Source organism: Heterodontus francisci, chromosome 2 (genome assembly GCF_036365525.1).
Source record: "Heterodontus francisci isolate sHetFra1 chromosome 2, sHetFra1.hap1, whole genome shotgun sequence".
NCBI classification, from domain to species: Eukaryota; Metazoa; Chordata; class Chondrichthyes; order Heterodontiformes; family Heterodontidae; genus Heterodontus; species Heterodontus francisci.
The window spans coordinates 120,779,077-120,801,248 of NC_090372.1; the positions used below are offsets into that span (position 1 = coordinate 120,779,077).

Here is a 22,172-nt window from a genome sequence, read left to right on the forward strand (position 1 = left end):
CCCATTCTCCCGCCACTGCACTGAAAATCAATGTCTGACTCATTCTCCCCACTGCACTGAAAATAAATGTCTAACCCATTCTCCCGCCACTGCACTGAAAATCAATGTCTGACTCATTCTCCCCACTGCACTGAAAATAAATGTCTAACCCATTCTCCCGCCACTGCACTGAAAATCAATGTCTGACTCATTCTCCCCACTGCACTGAAAATAAATATCTGACTCATTCTCCCCCCACTGCACTGAAAATAAATGTCTGACCCATTCTCCCCCCACTGCACGAAAATTAAATATCTGACCCATTCTCCCCACTGCACTGAAAATAAATGTTTGACCCATTCTCCCCCCACTGCACGAAAATAAATGTCTGACCCATTCTCCCCACTGCACTGAAAATAAATGTCTGACCCATTCTCCCGCCACTGCACTGAAAATAAATGTCTGACCCATTCTCCCGCCACTGCACTGAAAATAAATGTCTGACCCATTCTCCCGCCACTGCACTGAAAATAAATGTCTGACCCATTCTCCCCCCACTGCACTGAAAATAAATGTCTGACCCATTCTCCCCCCACTGCACTGAAAATAAATGTCTGACCCATTCTCCCCCCACTGCACTGAAAATAAATGTCTGACCCATTCTCCCCCCACTGCACTGAAAATAACTGTCTGACCCATTCTCCCCCCACTGCACTGAAAATAAATGTCTGACTCATTCTCCCCCCACTGCACTGAAAATAAATGTCTGACCCATTCTCCCCCCACTGCACGAAAATTAAATATCTGACCCATTCTCCCCACTGCACTGAAAATAAATGTCTGACCCATTCTCCCCCCACTGCACTGAAAATAAATGTCTGACCCATTCCCCCCACTGCACTGAAAATAAATGTCTAACCCATTCTCCCGCCACTGCACTGAAAATAAATGTCTGACCCATTCTCCCCCCACTGCACTGAAAATAAATGTCTGACCCATTCTCCCCTCACTGCACTGAAAATAAATGTCTGACCCATTCTCCCGCCACTGCACTGAAAATAAATGTCTGACCCATTCTCCCCCCACTGCACTGAAAATAAATGTCTAACCCATTCTCCCCCCACCCCAACTTTACTGAAAATTAATGTCTGACCCATTCCCCCCACTGCACTGAAAATAAATGTCTGACCCATTCTCCCGCCACTGCACTGAAAATAAATGTCTGACCCATTCTCCCGCCACTGCACTGAAAATAAATGTCTGACTCATTCTCCCCACTGCACTGAAAATAAATGTCTGACCCATTCTCCCCCCACTGCACTGAAAATAAATGTCTGACCCATTCTCCCCCCACTGCACTGAAAATAAATGTCTGACCCATTCTCCCCCCACTGCACTGAAAATAAATGTCTGACTCATTCTCCCCCCACTGCACTGAAAATAAATGTCTGACCCATTCTCCCCCCACTGCACTGAAAATAAATGTCTGACCCATTCTCCCCCCACTGCACTGAAAATAAATGTCTGACCCATTCTCCCGCCACTGCACTGAAAATCAATGTCTGACTCATTCTCCCCACTGCACTGAAAATAAATATCTGACTCATTCTCCCCCCACTGCACTGAAAATAAATGTCTGACCCATTCTCCCCACTGCACTGAAAATAAATTTCTGACTCATTCTCCCCCCCACTGCACTGAAAATAAATGTCTGACCCATTCTCCCCACTGCACTGAAAATAAATTTCTGACTCATTCTCCCCCCACTGCACTGAAAATAAATGTCTGACCCATTCTCCCCACTGCACTGAAAATAAATGTCTGACCCATTCTCCCCCCACTGCACTGAAAATAAATGTCTGACCCATTCTCCCCCCACTGCACTGAAAATAAATGTCTGACCCATTCTCCCCCCACTGCACTGAAAATAAATGTCTGACCCATTCTCCCGCCACTGCACTGAAAATAAATGTCTGACCCATTCTCCCCCCACTGCACTGAAAATAAATGTCTAACCCATTCTCCCCCCACTGCACTGAAAATAAATGTCTGACCCATTCTCCCCTCACTGCACTGAAAATAAATGTCTGACCCATTCTCCCCCCACTGCACTGAAAATAAATGTCTGACCCATTCTCCCCCCACTGCACTGAAAATAAATGTCTAACCCATTCTCCCCCCACTGCACTGAAAATAAATGTCTGACCCATTCTCCCCTCACTGCACTGAAAATAAATGTCAAACCCATTCTCCCCCCCACCCCAACTTTACTGAAAATTAATGTCTGACCCATTCTCCCCTCACTGCACTGAAAATAAATGTCAAACCCATTCTCCCCCCACTGCACTGAAAATAAATGTCAAACCCATTCTCCCCCCCACCCCAACTTTACTGAAAATTAATGTCTGACCCATTCCCCCCACTGCACTGAAAATAAATGACTGACTCATTCTCCCCCCACCCCAACTACACGGAAAATAAATGTCTAACTCATTCTCCCCCCACCCCAACTACACGGAAAATAAATGTCTGACCCATTCTCCTCACTGCACTGAAAATAAATGTCTGACTCATTCTCCCCCCACCCCAACTTTACTGAAAATTAATGTCTGACCCATTCCCCCCACTGCACTGAAAATAAATGACTGACTCATTCTCCCCCCACCCCAACTTTACGGAAAATAAATGTCTGACCCATTCTCCCCCCACTGCACTGAAAATAAATGTCTGAGCCATTCTCCCCCCACTGCACTGAAAATAAACGTCTGACTCATTCTCCCCCCACTGCACTGAAAATAAATGTCTGACCCATTCTCCCCCCACTGCACTGAAAATAAATGTCTGAGCCATTCTCCCCCCACTGCACTGAAAATAAATGTCTGACCCATTCTCCCCCCACGGCACTGTAAATAAATGTCTGACCCATTCTCCCCCCACTGCACTGAAAATAAATGTCTGACTCATTCCCCCCCACCCCAACTTTACTGAAAATAAATGTCTGAGACATTCTCCCCCCACTGCACCTAAAATGAATGTCTGACTCATTCCCCCCCCACCCCAATCTTACTGAAAATAAATGTCTGACCCATTCTCCACCCCCACCCACAACTACACTAAAAACAAATGTCTGACCCATTCCCCCACTGCACTGAAAATAACTGTCTGACTCATTCTCCCCCCACTGCACTGAAAATAAATGTCTGACTCATTCTCCCCCCACTGCACTGAAAATAAATGTCTGACCGTTCTCCCCCCCACCCCAACTTTACTGAAAATAAATGTCTGACCCATTCTCCTTCCACCCCAACTTTACTGAAAATACATGTCTGACCCATTCTCCCCCCACTGCACTGAAAATAACTGTCTGACCCATTCTCCCCCCACTGCACTGAAAATAAATGTCTGACCGTTCTCCCCCCCCACCCCAACTTTACTGAAAATAAATGTCTGACCCATTCTCCCCCCACTGCACTGAAAATAAATGTCTGACTCATTCTCCCCCCACTGCACTGAAAATAACTGTCTGACTCATTCTCCCCCCACTGCACTGAAAATAACTGTCTGACCCATTCTCCCCCCACTGCACTGAAAATAAATGTCTGACTCATTCTCCCCCCACTGCACTGAAAATAAATGTCTGACCGTTCTCCCCCCCCCACCCCAACTTTACTGAAAATAAATGCCTGACCCATTCTCCTTCCACCCCAACTTTACTGAAAATAAATGCCTGACCCATTCTCCTTCCACCCCAACTTTACTGAAAATAAATGCCTGACCCATTCTCCTTCCACCCCAACTTTACTGAAAATAAATGTCTGACCGTTCTCCCCCCCCACCCCAACTTTACTGAAAATAAATGCCTGACCCATTCTCCTTCCACCCCAACTTTACTGAAAATAAATGTCTGACCCATTCTCCACCCCCCACCCAGAACTACACTAAAAATAAATGTCTGACCCATTCCCCCCACTGCACTGAAAATAACTGTCTGACCCATTCTCCCCCCCACTGCACTGAAAATAAATGTCTGACTCATTCTCCCCCCACGCCAACTACACTGAAATTAAATGTCTGACCCATTCCCCCCACTCCATTGAAAATAAATGTCTAACCCATTCTCCCACTTCCCCAACTTTACTGAAAATGAATGTCTGACCCATTCTCCCCCCACTGCACTGAAAATAAATGTCTGACTCATTCTCCCCCACGCCAACTACACTGAAAAGAAATGTCTGACCCATTCCCCCCACTGCACTGAGAAGAAATGTCTAACCCATTCTCCCCACTGCACTGAAAATAAATGTGTGACCCATTCCCCCCACTGCACTGAAAATAAATGTCTAACCCATTCTCCCCACTGCACTGTAAATAAATGTCTGACCCTCACGCAAATGGTTCCCTTTGTGTAACTAAGACCTTTTCCTTGCATGCTTTCTATTACTTCTACATGGCGCTACCTCCAATGCTCCAGCAGAGCTAAAGGCAGACTGTTCGTTCCCCTGCCAATACATGAGATGCCCGTGGCAGACGTCATCTGGGTTTTGGAGCCCGTGAGGTCCCCACCAAAGACTGCTCCGCCCGCATCAGTGCAGAGGCAATCTCAGTCATGGGAGCAGCACACAGCATGTATGGATCTGTCAGATGATGGGGGTGGGGTGGGGTCAGGGGAGAGGGCAAGGGCCGTGAAACATGGGCACTTTGAGAAGAGCCCACACTGTCAACAGCCCTGTTTCCATCTTCCCTCTCAGCACCCACCTGCACTTCCCTGCCAACCAAGAGTGGGAGAGCACTTGGCTGCATGTGAGTGTGGTGTTCAGTCACCAAGGCAATGCTTCGATCGTTTTTGTGCAAACTGGCAGCCATCATGTACAGGCCATTGGTGCACATGCACTTGATGGCCTGCTGCATCTGACTTTCCATGAGGTTGGCCATTCTTTCAATGGAGGTGGTCATCAGCACAGAAGCCTGAGACATTCGGCTGAATTTTCATACTGGCGCAGAGGCAGATTTGGAGGCGGGTATGGTGGCAATTTTTTGCTACCGACAGGCTGTGGGTAGCCAATCAGGCCAACTGAAGTGCCAATTGAGGGCACTCTTCACACACCATCTGGATTTCACAGATGGTTGGAGCCCATGGTGGCAGCCTCCTGGACCAGGTCAGGGGAGGGGATGCCAGAGGCGCATCCTGCAAAGCAACTCAACATTGATCCGCTGAGCTGTGAGGGCTACAGCTGTGCCCACAGGCCATCCTGTGGCCATAATATATTTTGATCCACTTACAAGTCTTCAGGATGCTTCCATCCTGAGACACCCTCACAGTTGCCCACCCTACAGCGGCAGTGCCCACCTCTCCTGGTGGGGCTGCTGGTTACCAAGAGCCTCAGGAATCCCATTGACCCTCCTTAACTGGCCTACTCCTCGAAAACCTCCTCCAGGGTCCTGCCACTACCACTTCTGAGTTCCCGACCTGAATTCAGCCAGCATAGGAACTGGAACCCCGGAACTAAAATTTAGCCATCATGGCACTCATGCCAGAGATGGACTCCTCTATTTTCTGTGCAAGGGTGTGCACTGCCTTGTGAAATTCTGATCGATGCCCATACATTTCCTGTTGCGGCTCCACAAGTACCCGTTTAATGTATGAGCCCTGAGGCTCAGCATCTGTGACCAGCTAAGCAGAGCTTGAACTATGTTCCAATTAGGCACTCTACTGCCTTCTGGACTCAACATTGATTTCAACAATTTCAGAGCATGACTGCCTTCTTTATTTTATTTTATTTTTTAGCATGTGCCTGCCTTAAACTTGCTTTTCAGGTTTTTGCTTTTGTTTTTGCTTTTAGACAGAGCTATTGCAATTAAGGCAAACATTGCCATTTGCTTTCCTAATTTTTTGCTGCACCTACATGCTAACTTTGTGTTCTTTGTGCAAGTACACCCAAGTCTCCCTGAACATCAACATTTGAAAGTTTCAAAAAAATTCTGTTTTTCTAATGTTATTACCAAAGTGAATGAGCTCACGCATCCCCACATTATACTCCATCTGCCACCTTGTTACCCACTCACTTAACCTCTCCATATATCTTTGCAACCACCTTGACTTCTCCTCACAGCTTACATACCCACCCAACTTTGTATCATCAGAAATCTTGGATACATTATTCTTGTTCTCTTCATCTAAGTCATTACTATAGATTGTAAATAGCTGAGGCCCCAGCTCTGATCCTTGTGGTACTCCACTAGTTTCAGCCTGCAAACTTGAAAATGCCCTGTTTATCCCTACTCTCTGCTAATATATTATCCCCAACTCCATGAACTCTTATCTTGCGTATTAGCCTTTTATGTGGCACCTTATCGAAAGCCTTTTGGAAATTCAGGTATACTACATCAATTGGCTCTCGTTTATCTTCGCTAATAGTTACATTCTCAAAAAACTCTAATAAATTTGTCAAACAGGATTTCCCTTTTATAAAACCATGTTGATTCTGTCTGATCATTTTATGATTTTCTAAATGCATTGTTAAGATTTCTTTCATAACAGATTCTAGCAGTGCTGCCATTGAGAGTCCTGCCAGGGTCCATTGTTATAGAGATCCTTCCTTGCTGCATTAGGCACATCATCCCACTTGCCCTCTCGGATTGGTTGGAGAACCCAGATGTGGGCTGAAAATGAGTTTTCTCTGGGAGATAGCAACCACAAGGCGTGCAACTCCGAGAGTCAGGGTTCCCAACCTGAAAATGGTCCAGCCGTTCTGGCAGGGCCCAATGTGAAAGGATTCCACCCTGTTATTTGGACAGTCAGACAGGCGTGTGGAATATGATAGTGATTCCTTTCAAGATTCCCCAATTAAAATTAGTGCGGAAGTACCACTAAATTTTATTGCTAGCAAAGGGAAATAGAAAAATAATTAAAGATGAAAAGTAAAAATTGTTAATACTGGAAATGTGAAACAAAACAGCAAATGCTGAAAATGCGATTCAACTAAGTCAGATTCTCGAAGAATCATCGAATGATACAGCCCAGAAGGAGACCATTCAGCCGGTTGTTTCTGTACTGGCTATCCATTTAGATACACTCCCCTGCTCTTCCCCCTTAATACTACAAATGTCTCCTTTCTAAGTATATATAAAATTCCCTTTGAAAGTTTCTTTTGAATCTGCTTTCACCACCTTTTCAGGTAGTGCACTCCAGATCATAACAACTCACTGCTTAAAAAAATTCTCCTCATTTCACCCACGCATTGATTTGTCAATTATCTTAAACCTGTGTCCTCTGTTTATCGATCCTCCTGCCAGTGGAACAGTTTCTCGCTATCTACCCTAACCCTTATAATTTTGAACACCTCCAGTAAATCTCCCCATAACCTTCTCTGGTTTAAAATGAACAATCTCAGCTTCTCTACTCCCCCACCTAGCTGAAGTCCCTGGTGCCATTCTGGTAATGCTTCACCCATTGCTAGGCCTTGACATCCTTCCTAAAGTGTGGTGCCTAGAATTGGACACAATACCCTCACTGAGGCCTAACTAGTGTTTTATAAAGGTTCACCATAACCTCCTTGCTTTTGTACTTCATTCATAGAGTCATACAGCATAGAAACAGGCCCTTCGGCCCACCGCGTCCATGCTGACCATAATGCCCATCTATACTAATCCCACCTGCCTGCATTAATTCCATATCCCTCTATGCCTTGCTCATTCAAGTACCTGTCCAGATGCCTCTTAAATGTTGCTACTGTTCCTGCCTCCACCACCTCCTCAGGCAGCTCATTCCAGATACCCACTATTCTTTGTGTGAAAAATTTACCCCTTTGATCCCCTTTAAACCTCCTCCCTCTCACCTTAAATCTATGTCCTCTAGTTTTAGTCACCCCTACCATGGGAAACAGACTCTGGCTATCTACCCTATCTATGCCTCTCATAATTTTATATACCTCTATCATGTCCCCTCTCAGCCTCCTTCGCTCCAGGGAAAACAGACCCAACCTATCCAATCTCTCTTTATAACTCAAGCCGTCCAAACCAGGCAACATCCTTGTGAATCTTTTCTGCACCCTCTCTTTTCTGTAGTGCGGCGACCAGAAGTGCACACAGTACTCCAAATGTGGCCTAACCAACGTTATGTACAACTGTAACATGACATCCCAACTCTTTTACTCAATGCCTCAACCAATGAAGGCAAGCATGCCATATGCCTTCTTCACCATCCTGTCTATCTGTGTTGCCACTTTCAGGGAACTATGTACTTGCACCCGAAGGTCTCTCTGCTCAACAACACTCCCCAGGGCCCTGTCATTCACTGTATGTATCCTGCCCTGGTTTAACTTCCCAAAATGCATCACTTCACACTTGTCTGCGTTAAATTCCATTTGCCAATCCCTTGACCACTTTCCCAGTTGATCTATATCCTGTTATAGCCTTAGACCACCTTCTTCACTGTCCACTATACCATCAATTTTAGTGTAATATGCAAACTTACTAATCATGTCCCCAATGTTCACATCCAAGTCATTAATATATATGACAAACAACAGAGGGCCCAGCACTGATCCCTGCGGCACACCACTGGTCACTGGCCTCCAATCGGAAAAACAACCCTCCACTACCACCCTCTGCCTCCTCTCACCCAGCCAATTTTGTATCCAATTTGCTAGCTCACCCTGGATCCCATGTGTTCTAACCTTCTGGACCAGCCTACCATGTGGGACCTTGTCAAAGGCCTTGCTAAAGCCCATGTAGACAACGTCCACCGCCCTGCCCTCGTCAATGCTCTTGGTCACCTCCTCGAAAAACTCAATCAAATTCGTGAGACATGATTTCCCTCGCACAAAGCCGTGCTGACTATCCCTAATCAGGCCATGCCTTTCCATATGCATATAAATCTTGTCTCTCAGAATCCCTTCCAATAACTTTCCCACCACTGATCTAAGCCTCACCGGCCTGTAGTTCCCTAGCTTATCCCTGCTGTCCTTCTTAAATAAAGGCACAACATTAGCTATCCTCCAGTCTTCCGGTACCTCACCCATGGCTACCGATGATACAAAAATCTCTGCCAGGACCCCCGCAATCTCCTCCCTTGCTTCCCATAGCATCCTAGCATTCCTTTATTAATAAAGTCTAGGATCACGTATGCTTTTTTAACAGGCTTCTCAACTTCTCCTGTCCCTTCCAAAGATGTATGTATTTGAATCCCTGGGTCTTTCTGTCTCTATGCCCTCTTTAAAGCTGTGCCATTTAGGTTTTATTGCCTCTCCTGATTTTTCCTTCCAAAATTCATTAAATTTAATTTGCCATGTGTCTGCCCATTTTACCAGTCTGTAGAGAGAAAGATATTTTGAGCAGAATCTTCTTTCAGAATTGAAATTTATTTTTTCAGGTTGTAGGGCATTCAACCAATTAACTACCCATCTGATTGGAATATCTATTCCCTCTTTTTTTCTCATTCTATTAATGCACTGCTCTTTCACTTTCGGAAAAAGTTCTGAAACATCAACCTGTCTTGTCTACAATGCCGACCAACCTGTTATATATTTCCTGCACTTTCCTGTGCGAGATAATAAAAGGAGGAAGAAGTGAGGTGATAATCATAGGGGATTTTAATCTCCATATAGACTGGAAAAATCTGATGGGCAAAGGTATCCTAGATGAGGAGTCCAAGAATGTTTTTAGGATTGTTTCTTAGAACAGCACATTCTTGAGCCAACCGAGCTAAATGAGACCTGATGTTGTGCAACGAGATAGGATTAATTAATGACCTCAAAGTGAAGGCACCCCTAGGCAGCAGCAATCATAATATCACTGAATTTTACATTCAGTTTGAGGAGAGAAGAGTGGGTCGAAGATGAGTATTTTAAACTTAAATAAGAGCAATATGAGGGCATGAAAGCAGAGCTAGCAAAAGTGAACTGGCAAAGTAGGTTAATAGAGCTGCAGAGGCAGACATTTAAGGGGATATTTCAGAATACACAGAATAGTTACATTCCAACGAGAAAGAAAAATTCGAAGGAGAGGACCCACCATCCATGGTTAACTAAAAATTTAAAGATAGTATCAAACTTAAAGAAAAAGCCTATTACTGTGTAATGATGGGTGGCAGGTCAGAAGGTTGGACAGAACATAAAAAACAGTAAAGAATTACTAAAAGGTTAAAAAGGAGGGAAAAATTAGAGTGGGAGAAAGCTGGCTAGAAATATAAAAACAGATAGTAAAAGTTTCCATAAATACTTTAAAAAGAAAAGTGTTAACAAAGTGAGTGTTGGACCTATAGAAAGTGAGTCTGGGGAATTAATAATGGAAAATAAGGAGCTGGAAGATGAATTGAACAGGTATTTTGCATTGGTCTTAACTATACAGGATACAAATAACATCCCAGAAATAGCTGTAAACCAGGAAATGGAAAGCAGGGAGGAACTCAAGAAAATTACAATCACCAGGGAAGTGGTACTGAGCAAATTGCTGGAGCTGCAGGCTGACAAGTCCCCAGGTCCTGATGGACTTCATCCTAGGGTCTTAAAAAAAGTGGCCAATGTTGATGTGTTGGTTTTAATTTTTCAAGGTTCCCTAGATTCAGGGAAGGTTTCATTAGATTTGAAAATAGCCAATGTAACTCCTTTATTCAAAAAGGAGGAAGACAGAAAGAAAGAAACTACAGGCCAGTTAGCTTAACATTCGTCATAGGGAAAATTTTAGAAGCTATTATTTAAGACGTTATAGCAGGGCACTTAGAAAAATTCAAGATCATCAGGCAGAATCAACATGGTTTTGTAAAGGGAAATCATGTTTAACCAATTTATTGGAGTTCTTTGAAGAAGTAACATGTGCTCTCGATAAAGGGGAACCGATAGGTATACTGTACTTAGATATCCAGAAGGTATTTGATCAGGTTTCTAGAAAAGATTGGATGTCCACCAAAGCTACTAAGTATCATCACCTCATTCCATGACAATATGAAAGGCACAATTCAACATGGTGGCTCCTCATCAGAGCCCTTTCCTATCCTGAGTGGTGTGAAACAGGGCTGTGTTCTCGCACCCACACTTTTTGGGATTTTCTTCTCCCTGCTGCTTTCACATGCGTTCAAATCCTCTGAAGAAGGAATTTTCCTCCACACAAGATCAGGGGGCAGGTTGTTCAACCTTGCCCATCTAAGAGCGAAGTCCAAAGTACGGAAAGTCCTCATCAGAGAACTCCTCTTTGCTGACGATGCTGCTTTAACATCTCACACTGGAGAGTGCCTGCAGAGTCTCATCGACAGGTTTGCGGCTGCCTGTAATGAATTTGGCCTAACCATCAGCCTCAAGAAAATGAACATCATGGGGCAGGACGTCAGAAATGCTCCATCCATCAATATTGGCGACCACGCTCTGGAAGTGGTTCAAGAGTTCACCTACCTAGGCTCAACTATCACCAGTAACCTGTCTCTAGATGCAGAAATCAACAAGCGCATGGGTAAGGCTTCCACTGCTATGTCCAGACTGGTCAAGAGAGTGTGGGAAAATGGCGCACTGACACGGAACACAAAAGTCCGAGTGTATCAGGCCTGTGTCCTCAGTACCTTGCTCTATGGCAGCGAGGCCTGGACAACGTATGCCAGCCAAGAGCGACGTCTCAATTCATTCCATCTTCGCTGCCTCCGGAGAATACTTGGCATCAGGTGGCAGGACTATATCTCCAACACAGAAGTCCTTGAAGCGGCCAACACCCCCAGCTTATACACACTACTGAGTCAGCGGCGCTTGAGATGGCTTGGCCATGTGAGCCGCATGGAAGATGGCAGGATCCCCAAAGACACATTGTACAGCGAGCTCGCCACTGGTATCAGACCCACCGGCCGTCCATGTCTCCGCTTTAAAGACGTCTGCAAACGCGACATGAAATCGTGTGACATTGATCACAAGTCGTGGGAGTCAGTTGCCAGCATTCGCCAGAGCTGGCGGGCAGCCATAAAGACAGGGCTAAATTGTGGCGAGTCGAAGAGACTTAGCAGTTGGCAGGAAAAAAGACAGAGGCGCAAGGGGAGAGCCAACTGTGCAACAGCCCCGACAAACAAATTTCTCTGCAGCACCTGTGGAAGAGCCTGTCACTCCAGAATTGGCCTTTATAGCCACTCCAGGCGCTGCTTCACAAACCACTGACCACCTCCAGGCGCGTATCCATTGTCTCTCGAGATAAGGAGGCCCAAAAGAAAGAAAAAAGAAAAAAGAAAGAAATTTGATCAGGTGCCACATCAAAGATTATTGTGGAAAATAAAAGCTCATGGTGTAGGGGATAACATATTGGCATGGATAAAAGATTGGCTAGCTAACAGGAAACAGAGTAGGCATAAATGGATCATTTTCTGGATGGCAAGATGTAATGAGTGGTGTGCCACAGGGATCTGTGTTGGGGCCTCAACTTTTTACAATTTATGTAAATGACTTGGATGAAGGGACCAAAGGTATGGTTGCTAAATTTGCTGATGACACAAAGATAGGTAGGAAACTAAGTTGTGAAGAGGACATAAGAAGGCTACAGAAGGATATAGATAGGTTAAGTGAGTGGGCGTATAATGTGAGAAAATGAGAAATTGTCCACTTTGACAGGAAGAATAAAAAAGAAGCATGTTATCTAAATGATGAGAGTTTCAATTGTTCTGAAATGCAGAGGGATCTGGGTGTCCTAGTGCATGAATCACAAAAGGTTAGTATGCAGGTACAGCAAGTAATTAGGAAAGCTAATAAAACAGAGGATGCTGAGGGTCGACTTAATTGAGGTGTACAAAATTATGAGGGACCGAAAAAAAGAAACCTTCAACTCATTTAAAAGGTACCTGGACCTGCACCTGAAGTGCTGTAACCTGCAAGGCTACAGACCAGGTGCTGGAAGATGGGATTAGAATGGGGTGGCTAGTTTTTTCAGCCGGCGCAGACACGATAGCCTGACTAGCCTGTTTCTGTGCCGTAACTGTTCTATGGTTCTAGAATGTTATCGTTTATTGCGAGGGGAATTGAATACAAAAGTACGGAGATTATGCTTCAGTTATCCAGGGCATTGGTGAGACCACATCTTGAGTACTGTGTACAGTACTGGTCTCCTTATTTAAGGAAGGATGTAAATGTGTTGGAAGCAGTTCAGAGGAGGTTTACTAGACTAATACCTGGAATGTCCGTGTTGTCTTAAGAGAAATAGTTGGACAGGCTAGGCTTGTATCCACTGGAGTTTAGAATAATAAGAGGTGACTTGATTGAAACATGTAAGATCCTGAGGGATCTTGACAGGGTGGATGTGGAAAGGATGTTTCCCCTTGTGGGAGAATCTAAAATTAGGGATCACTGTTTAAAAATAAGGGGTTGCCCATTTAAGACAGAGATGAGGAGAAATTATTTCTCTCAGAGGATTGAGAGTCTTTGGAACACTCTTCCTCAAAAGGCGGTGGAAGCAGAGTCCTTGAATATTTTTAAGGCAGAGATAGATAGATTCTTGTTAAGCAAGGGGGTGAAAGATTATCGGGGGTAGGCGGGAATATGGAGTTGAGGTTACATTCAGATCTGCCATGATCTGATTGAATGGCGGAGCAGGCTCGAGGGGCTGATTGGCCTACTCCTGCTCCTAATTCATATGCTCGTATGCTCATATGTGAGAAAAACTGTTGTATAAATGGTGTTGACTCGGTGTGAATGGATTAAAGTTTTAATCTCCATGATCAAAATAATTTACATGTTAATATATTCATGTAAGTGTTAATGATGGAGTAATTCACAATTTGCCCAAGTGTGAAAAGATTCAGTTCTGTTTTGGTTATTAATTGCAGATTAGATGTGTCAAGCAAGTGCATTTCACTCTAGAAAAATGTGAGTGATCAAAGGCCATCAACATTGCCTTCCTGAAAATTTGTATGAAATTGCTTTTCTTTCCTCAATATATTTAACGTGATGTGACTTCAGATTTTCCTCTTAAATTATGTCACTTTTCTCACATTACTTGTTCCATTTGTTATCCCGGCCTACCAAGTTAACCCCAGTTGTGAGTTCTTTCTGTTCTTGAGAGGCAGGTGACAAAGCAATGCAGCATATAATGCCCACCCCTAGTTCTCCCAGGGACATTTAAGATTCAACCTCACAGTGTGAGGCTGAAATTATGAGCTGAATTTGAATTCTGTGGTTGGGACCTCGATGTCAGGACCATTTCCCGGGTATCGACCCTGCATTGCATTGGCACCTGAGACCCAATACAAATTTTTGAACAGCTGGCCAATCAGTGGCCAGGGTGCGTGCTTGCCATCCTGTAAGCTCCCAAGGCTGGAGGACCAATAGGAGACCCTCCAGTCCTGAGAAACTGGCAGCCCCACTGTCAGAGGTGGGAACTGCCGAGGTAGGGAACAGAGAGAGGCCGCCTTAAAATGGAGGTGCCGTCTTTTTTAATAAAGGTTAAAATGAAACTGGCCACAACTGCCCCCTCACAGGGGCAGCGTGCAGCCACAACTGTGGCCATCTGCAGCGTGCAGCCACAACTGTGGCCATCTCTGAATGTCAGGTGCGTTTTGGGGGTGGGGCGGGGGGGGGGGGGGAGGTGAAGGGGGGTTGGATTTGAAATGATGCTGAAGCGCTGGCCCCCCAGTCTGCTGCCTCCATGCATTGGCCAGGCTTCCACGGGGGGGGGCCTGCCAGCTGACTGGAAAATTGTCAGCCTCAGACCATTGGTCTGAATAGGCCCTTTAATTGTCTTAATAGGCTACCCGCTGCTTGCGGGCAGGTAGCCATCACCCCCTTCACACCCCGAACCAAAATGGCTCAGAGGCGGGAACATGCTGGTAAACCAGCACACCGGCTGGTGACAGGAAATTGCGGCCTCTTCTGCCTCTAGTTTTTCCTCCTCCGGAGATTGAAAGTTCTGCCCTATATTTCAGCCCGACTGAGTAGGGTGATGTGTACTGTTCCCTGAAGGACATCAGTAAATTAGTTGGGTTTTTACAACTGTCTGGCAGCTATCATGGTGAATTTCTCGTGCTAGACCACTAATTGCCAATTTATTGAATTCATTTTCACAACTTGCCCTGGTACGTTTTGAACTCACAGACTCTGCGTTGCTTGTCCAGTGGCACAAACATTTAACTACCATATCTTCTGGCATCACCTTTTGCAAACACCAGGAAGGGCCTGCCTAAAAAGGGGCAAGCATAACCAAAAGGCAGTAATGACAATTTACCATCATTAACAATGCTAGATGCAAGGAGCCTCTGTAAATCACAGGCATCAAGCATTTCTATGGCAGGCAGAAGCCAATTTGAAATGAAAAGCCCCACAACAAGAAAGTCAATCAAACATGAGACACCCAATTTGTACTTTCCTACCGCACTCTGGGCTGGATCCCCTGGCGGCGGCTGAAAAAAATGGCAGCCGCCACGCATGGGCGCCACGCTGCCATGATCTTGCATCTGGCGTCTACTTAGTATGTGCACGGTGGCCACTCCCACCAATCACATGCCGGGAAGGCCTTGGTGACACCATTTATGGCGTCACCTGTTGAAGGAGCAGGTGCGAGCGACATTTTTAAAAGGCTGCCAGCCCTGCAAACAGCACAACATAATGCAGAATTCCCCCCTTCCTTACCTCAGTGGCGCCAGCGTTCCCTGGACAGGAAAGTGAAGGTGTGCGAGTGCCGCACGTCGCGCTGAAGATTGGGAACTGAAGGTAAGATCACTGAGGATTACATTTTAATGAATGAAAAGATGTAATTTAAATATGCAAATTCAGGTCCCATCGCAGAGCAGTGGAGGGGCCACCATGGAGCTTTCACGCCGCCAGGAAGATCGGGCCTTGCAATCCTGGCGTCGGGCTCCGTGGCGGCCGCTGCCACTTCGATTCTCCGCCACAAAACCTGATGTTAGGCTGGGAACAAAATCCAGCCCTTTATTTGAGATATTTCAGGGGCAAAATAATGACCCAGTGATAGTGGAAGAAGAGTGATACGTTTCAAAGTCAGCAGGGTATGTGACTTGGAGAGAAATTTGGAGCTGATGGTGTTCCAAGAACATTGCTGCCCTTATCCTTCTTACTGATAGAAGTCACAAAGAAGAAAGATTCTGTTCAACTAAGCTTGGTGAATTGTTGCTGTGCTTTCTGTAGATCATCCAGAATCCAGCCACTGTGTGTTGGTGATGGAACAACTAGATAGTGAATTCAGTGACGGCGATACTGATCAAGTCAACTGTCTGGTGCTGAACTTCTGACGCAGAGTTGCAGCTGCATTTATCCAGGCAAATGTTGAGTAATCTATCACATTCTTGAGTTGAGCCTTGAAGATGAAGAGGTCAGAAGGTGAAACACGCATCGCAGATTACTAATCCTCCGCACAACTCAAATGACTGTTGTATTTCAATTTTGGCCCAATGGTGCCACTGAAGGTCAAAGATGATAACTGGATTTTTCTACCTTTCTCCCTTCCCTGCCCTCTTCTTCCCCACCCCCAACCCCACCACACACACACAGTCCCACAACATCACAGTCCTATTTAACAGGGGGAATCAGAAATAATAAAAGTTTAAATTTAAGACTGGAGAGATGTTTGAAACTTTTAACCATTTCCCTGCTAGCGATCTCTTAATCACGCATGGCTGAACACACATTCATCAGCAGGAAGGACCTCCTCTACCAAACTATTTAAAGGGATCATGAACTACTTACACATTAAGTTGCTGGTTGATTGCTTCTGACAGTTGCGACAATTCTACATATTTTTGGTGCTTTTTATAGTTATTTAAAGTTGCAAAAGTCTATAGGGAGTGGTGTGGCAGGTGTTGAAGGACTTCTTGTTGAGTTCAAAATTTCTGCATGAATCAGTTCCTTTTGGAATGGGTGCACTAGTAGGCATTCACCTTGGAATACAGTATAACTTGTTAATTGTACATTAATTGGCTGCTTAATTGTATTCCGATGGTGGCCATTAACTGAGGATTCACTTGTGCTCCAATATATACGAATGGACAAACTGTGGTGGTTGGGTTAAGTTAGGAGGTACATGTTAGTAATATGTATCTCTGTAAATAAAAGCTTATAAGTGTGTAAAGATTAGATTCTAGTTCCACCCTTCACCACCTGGCTAGCTGAAATGTAACATGACTGGAAGAATGAACAGAGGCCATGCAGAGCAGGACAAGCTGCTGGGGGAGGAGGAAGAGCAGATGGACTCTCAGCAGGAGGCCATATCTGGTCAGGGTATTCAGAGAGCAATTTTCCTACCTGAATCGCAGGGAGGAACAATGTGAGAAATGTCTGTGCTTCAGAAAGAATGTCCTCAGTGAAATCAGCCACCAGCTGCAGCCACAACAGTAACCTCAAAGCAGGGCGTGGACAGCATTGCCAGTGACTGTGAAAGTGACTGTGGCAATGAACATATATGCCTCTGGCTCCTTCCAGCCTGCAGCTGGGGATATTTGCAACATCTTGTAGTTTGCCATCCACTGTTGTGAAGGGGAGATCACTGAGGCTTTGAATTCAAAGGCTGATAACTACATTTCACTCTGTCTTGCCAGAGGCAAGCAGGCAGAGTGAACATGTGGCTTTGCCAGGATTGCAGGCTTCCACATGCTGCAGTGTTCCATTGACTGCAGACACATTTTGGGTGCCATATGTCAACTCTGCCCAATACTGGCACCGAAAGGGATTTCACTCCCTCAATGTCCAGCTGGTGTGTGACCATAGGCAGCAAATAATGCAGATCAATGCCCAGTATCCTGGCAGCATTCATGACGCATTCATTCTGTTGCAACCTGCTGTGCCTACTGCATTAGAGCAACCATGGTAAACCATAGGGCGGCTACTAGGGCTATCCACTGATTGATAACTCCGAGGAACAATCGCTGCCTGGACTGCTTTGAAGATGCCCTGCAGTACTCGACAGAGCAATGTCAAGATTTGTGGTACTCTGCTGTGTGCTGAACAACCTCTCCATCGCGAGAGCACAGCCCTTGCCACCAGCTATACGCTGAGCAGCTGAGCAGCAGGAGAATGAGGAGGAGAGGAGGAGGAAGAAGAGGGGAGAAGGCAAAAAATACTGCCCCTTTCTGCCTTGGCTGCCAATGAAGAACTCATCCAAATGTGATATTAGTAACCGCAACCTCAATTCCCATTCACTAGGAGTCTTGCACCTTACCTTCTCTCTGTCACAAGCAATCACAGTGTCCACTTGGCACAACGCAAAAATAAAAGCCAACACAAAATAAACGTTGCAGACTAAATTTATAAATGAAATCATGCAACATTGCATAGAAAGGCCAACTAATCATTCTTGTGTACTCTCTTATTGCCTGTCCTCCATGTGCCTTTGCCTGTCCTCATGCTCCTACACAATGCTACCCAAGTGGCTGCAGCTTGGCTGGTGGAAGGCTGCTGACCTCCAATGGGGAAGACTGCAGATGACTTTGTAGGATGCCCGCGAGCAGTTCTGGGCTTAGAAGACCCAGCTGTGGATGGCACTATCTCAGTATAGGTAGATGCAGTCTGAGCTGCCTGGCTGACAGGCAACAGCAAGGGTACTGGCAGAGTGGCATGGGTGGGAGGACGAATGCTGCCTTCCTCCGAGAGGACAGTAGGATCACGTTTCAAACAGCCACTGTCACTCCCCCAAAGCAGCACCTCAGCAATCTTAGTAACCTGTTGGAGGACAGATTGCTGGACTGCTATTACAGTCTATAAGCCCCTTTGCAAAGTGTAATCCACAGCCATGATGGCAGCAAACTGACCTTGTAATGGCAGCTGTCTGAGCTTCGACTGCATGAATGGTTGCTGCTTGTCTCTGTGATGGAAGTTGCGACTTCGTCCATCAGACACTGCACCATGGTTGGGTCAACAAGTGGGCAAATGAAGTTTGCCAACACTTTCATGCTGGAAAGGAGGGGCTCCAAGCTATGTGCAAAGTCCAGTGCCAAGTTGGTACTGGACTCTTCCTTGCTCTTCAGCATTGACTGCAGGTTTTCTGGCAGGCTTCCCAATGCACCAAGCATTTTGTTGTGCATGCCCATCAGTGCTCTTCTGTAAGCTTCCCAAACGGACTGCTCATCTGAGTTTGCTGCAGCAGGATGGATGTGCAATCTCGCCCTCCGGCATGCTGGCACCTTTGCTATACTTGTCCCATGCACTGGCTGCAGCCCACTCATGCCCGGTGTCTCACCACATGCAGATCCTACCTCAAATTGATCCTCTAAAATAGACACAGTGCCAGTATCTGATGTGTCAAATCAGGTGACAGTACTGTGTCTTCAACATCACTTTCTTCTTGATGTTCCTCCACTTCCAGGCTGGATTGTGCCTCTCGGATATCTGAAAGGAAAAATGCACAAGGGTAACGTTGTCTGCAGCTTATAAATCAGAAGAGTGTGTGGGATGAGGAGGAAGTGGGATGTGAGAAGGAAGATTAGCAACGAGGATCCTGTCATCTTTAATAGTTTTGAGCTTCCACTGGCCACAGACTCAACAGTGGGCATCCTAATAATGGCCAGCACTGTCTCCTCCATGGGGGTTAGGACATGCAGGTGTGCCTCTCCCCATCCGGTTAGCTGGTGCTGCCGCCAGTTGTGCACCACCTTATCCTGCAAGAGAGATGAAAGTGTGTCAGTGAGTGCCATACAAGCTGTTTGGGTGTCGAAGGGCGGCACAGTGGCGCAGTGGTTAGCACCGCAGCCTCACAGCTCCAGCGACCCGGGTTCAATTCTGGGTACTGCCTGTGTGGAGTTTGCAAGTTCTCCCTGTGTCTGCGTGGGTTTCCTCCGGGTGCTCCGGTTTCCTCCCACAAGCCAAAAGACTTGCAGGTTGATAGGTAAATTGGCCATTATAAATTGCCCCCAGTATAGGTAGGTGGTAGGGGAATATAGGGACAGGTGGGGATGTGGTAGGAATATGGAATTAGTGTAGGATTAGTATAAATGGGTGGTTGATGGTCGGCACAGACTTGGTGGGCCGGAGGGCCTGTTTCAGTGCTGTATCTCTAATAACTAATAACTAACTGGCAGGGTGTGCAAGCTGTGAAATGTGGGTGTGAGGTGAGATGTTAGGGTCAGGTGAAACATATGAATGTTAGGTATGACATGTGATTGACAGAGATTGTTGGTAGGTGAATGATGGGGTATGGTGAATGGAGCAGTGTGAGGCTGGTGGAGCAGTGTGAGGCTGGTGGAGCAGTGTGAGGCTGGTGGTGCAGTTGGTAGGATATGGTAGTTGAAGATGCATTCACTGACCTTAATCACTTGTGAGAGATCATGAAACTTCTTGTCGCACTGCATCCAGGTTCCTGGGGTTTGACGCCTATCATTAATCTCCACAGCTATCTGCTCCTGATGCCATTTGAGCTTATATCCGGTCTTCTCCTGGCCCCAGCAGATACAAGAGCATCTCTCCTACTTTCCACTTCCTCCATGGCTTCCAGCATGAAGCCATCATTCAAATGAGCAGGCAGCACAAAGTTGGTGGTTGATTGTGCATCACGATCTACACACGCCTTTATTCGGTTTAGCCCCGAAAGAATGGGTTGGTGGGGTAGAGCAGGAATTAGGGCACACATGATAGGAGGGTTCAGGAGTTGTGCTAGGATGGCTGAAACTAGCATGCTTTGTGCCTGGTGTGAAGTGTCAGGGAAGAATGGTAAGAGGCAGAGTTGGCAACACAGTAGGGCCCAGAAGTGGGGAGGGAAGCACAAACAGTTTTTGTAAGGACTGGCAAGTAAGCAAGAGCAGGGCACAACATTTTTTTGAAAGTGCCACTGGGAAAGAAATAGGAACAGGGCTAGGCTGGCTGATAGGGAATAGCTTGAAGCAAAGTACAAAGGTAATGGGGTGGGAAAAAAGGAATGGATGAAATGTTTAATATTAAATTAGCACTGCAAAATTAACCTACTGACTTAGGGAAACAGTTAAAAAGCTAAAATAGTGGGCAGATCTGGGCAAGCTACGCCACAGTTCCAACACTGGTAGAAGGACTTAATGGCAGGTATTACAGCATTATCTATTGTCGTGCCCAGTCAAGGCATATCATATTCCTAACTTTTAAGATTTTTTTATTTATATGTTCGTTCATAGGATGTGGGTGTCTCTGGCTAGGCCAGCATTTATTGCCCAGCCCTAATTGTCCTTCAACTGAGTGCTTTGCTAGGCCAATTCAGAGGTTGTTTAAGAGTTAACCACATTGCAGTGGATCTGGAGTCACATGTAGGCCAGACCAGGTAAGGACAGCAGATTTCCTTCTCTAAAGGACATTAGTGAACCAGATGGGTTTTTATAACATATGAAGATATGAACTTTTATCAATGTGGACTCCTTAAAATTGACTTTTCCTTTAAAAAGTAGATACTGTGCTGCAAAGATGGCTACTGAAGGTCAGATGACCTGGCCTGTGTATTCAAAAGCTGCCTCACTGTCTCACAAACACAAAAGGATACATTCCAGACTAAGAAGTGTCAACTGCACCCATCCTGAAACCATCAAGAGACATTTCTGAATTGAATGGGTTCTTCCAAGATGAAGAAGGTGTGAGGTAGCCACATCATAACAGAATGATACTCATCCAGATGGCAATAGATAACCATAGATTCCACATCCTGATCCATTGTATGATCACGCCAGGGGAGAAGGCCATGTGTCAACTAACAGAAACTCTAATTTGATGGATTTTGACCTTAAAAGAAAACCCTCTGGAGCGAGAGGGAGAGATCACAGCAACATCACAAAAAGCAGTCCAGCCAGTGGCTGTGGAAAGAAGTCCAGTAAGGAGCCCTGCTGCTAATCCTACACTTCAACTTGCTGCAGCAGAGAACTGAAAGTGAATGCCACCTCCAGTCTGTAGTCTTAACCACCAAAAAATCTACAACACTTCAACAAGTTCAATCTACAAATACCCAGACCTGCAACTTTAACAGACACTGTCCTCCTGAGAAAATTCAATAGGTTTACCATAAACCACAAACACCTACCTCACTTTAAACCATTTATCCTTTTTCTCTTTATCTGTCTATTCTTGTGTATGAGTGAATGCATGCATAAGTAACGTTGCAAACATTTCAGGGAGCAAATATTATTTAATAAATAGTTAATCTTCTGTTTTAAAACTACAAGAAAACCTATCAATTGTCCGGTTATTTGACCCTAAAAAACACTCAGGGGCTAACTCAACATTTAAAAAAAAACACGATTGTGGTCAGTTGGGAGGTAAACAGTGGAAACCACCACACCCCTT

General features: G+C 45.4%; 1 protein-coding gene across 1 annotated transcript in view; it reads right to left on the bottom strand.

The window, feature by feature from the left end:
- gabbr2 (gamma-aminobutyric acid (GABA) B receptor, 2) overlaps window positions 1-22,172 on the bottom strand; it is a 1,342,876-nt gene that overhangs the window by 189,892 nt on the left and 1,130,812 nt on the right. The gene's annotated exons all lie outside the window — the stretch shown is intronic.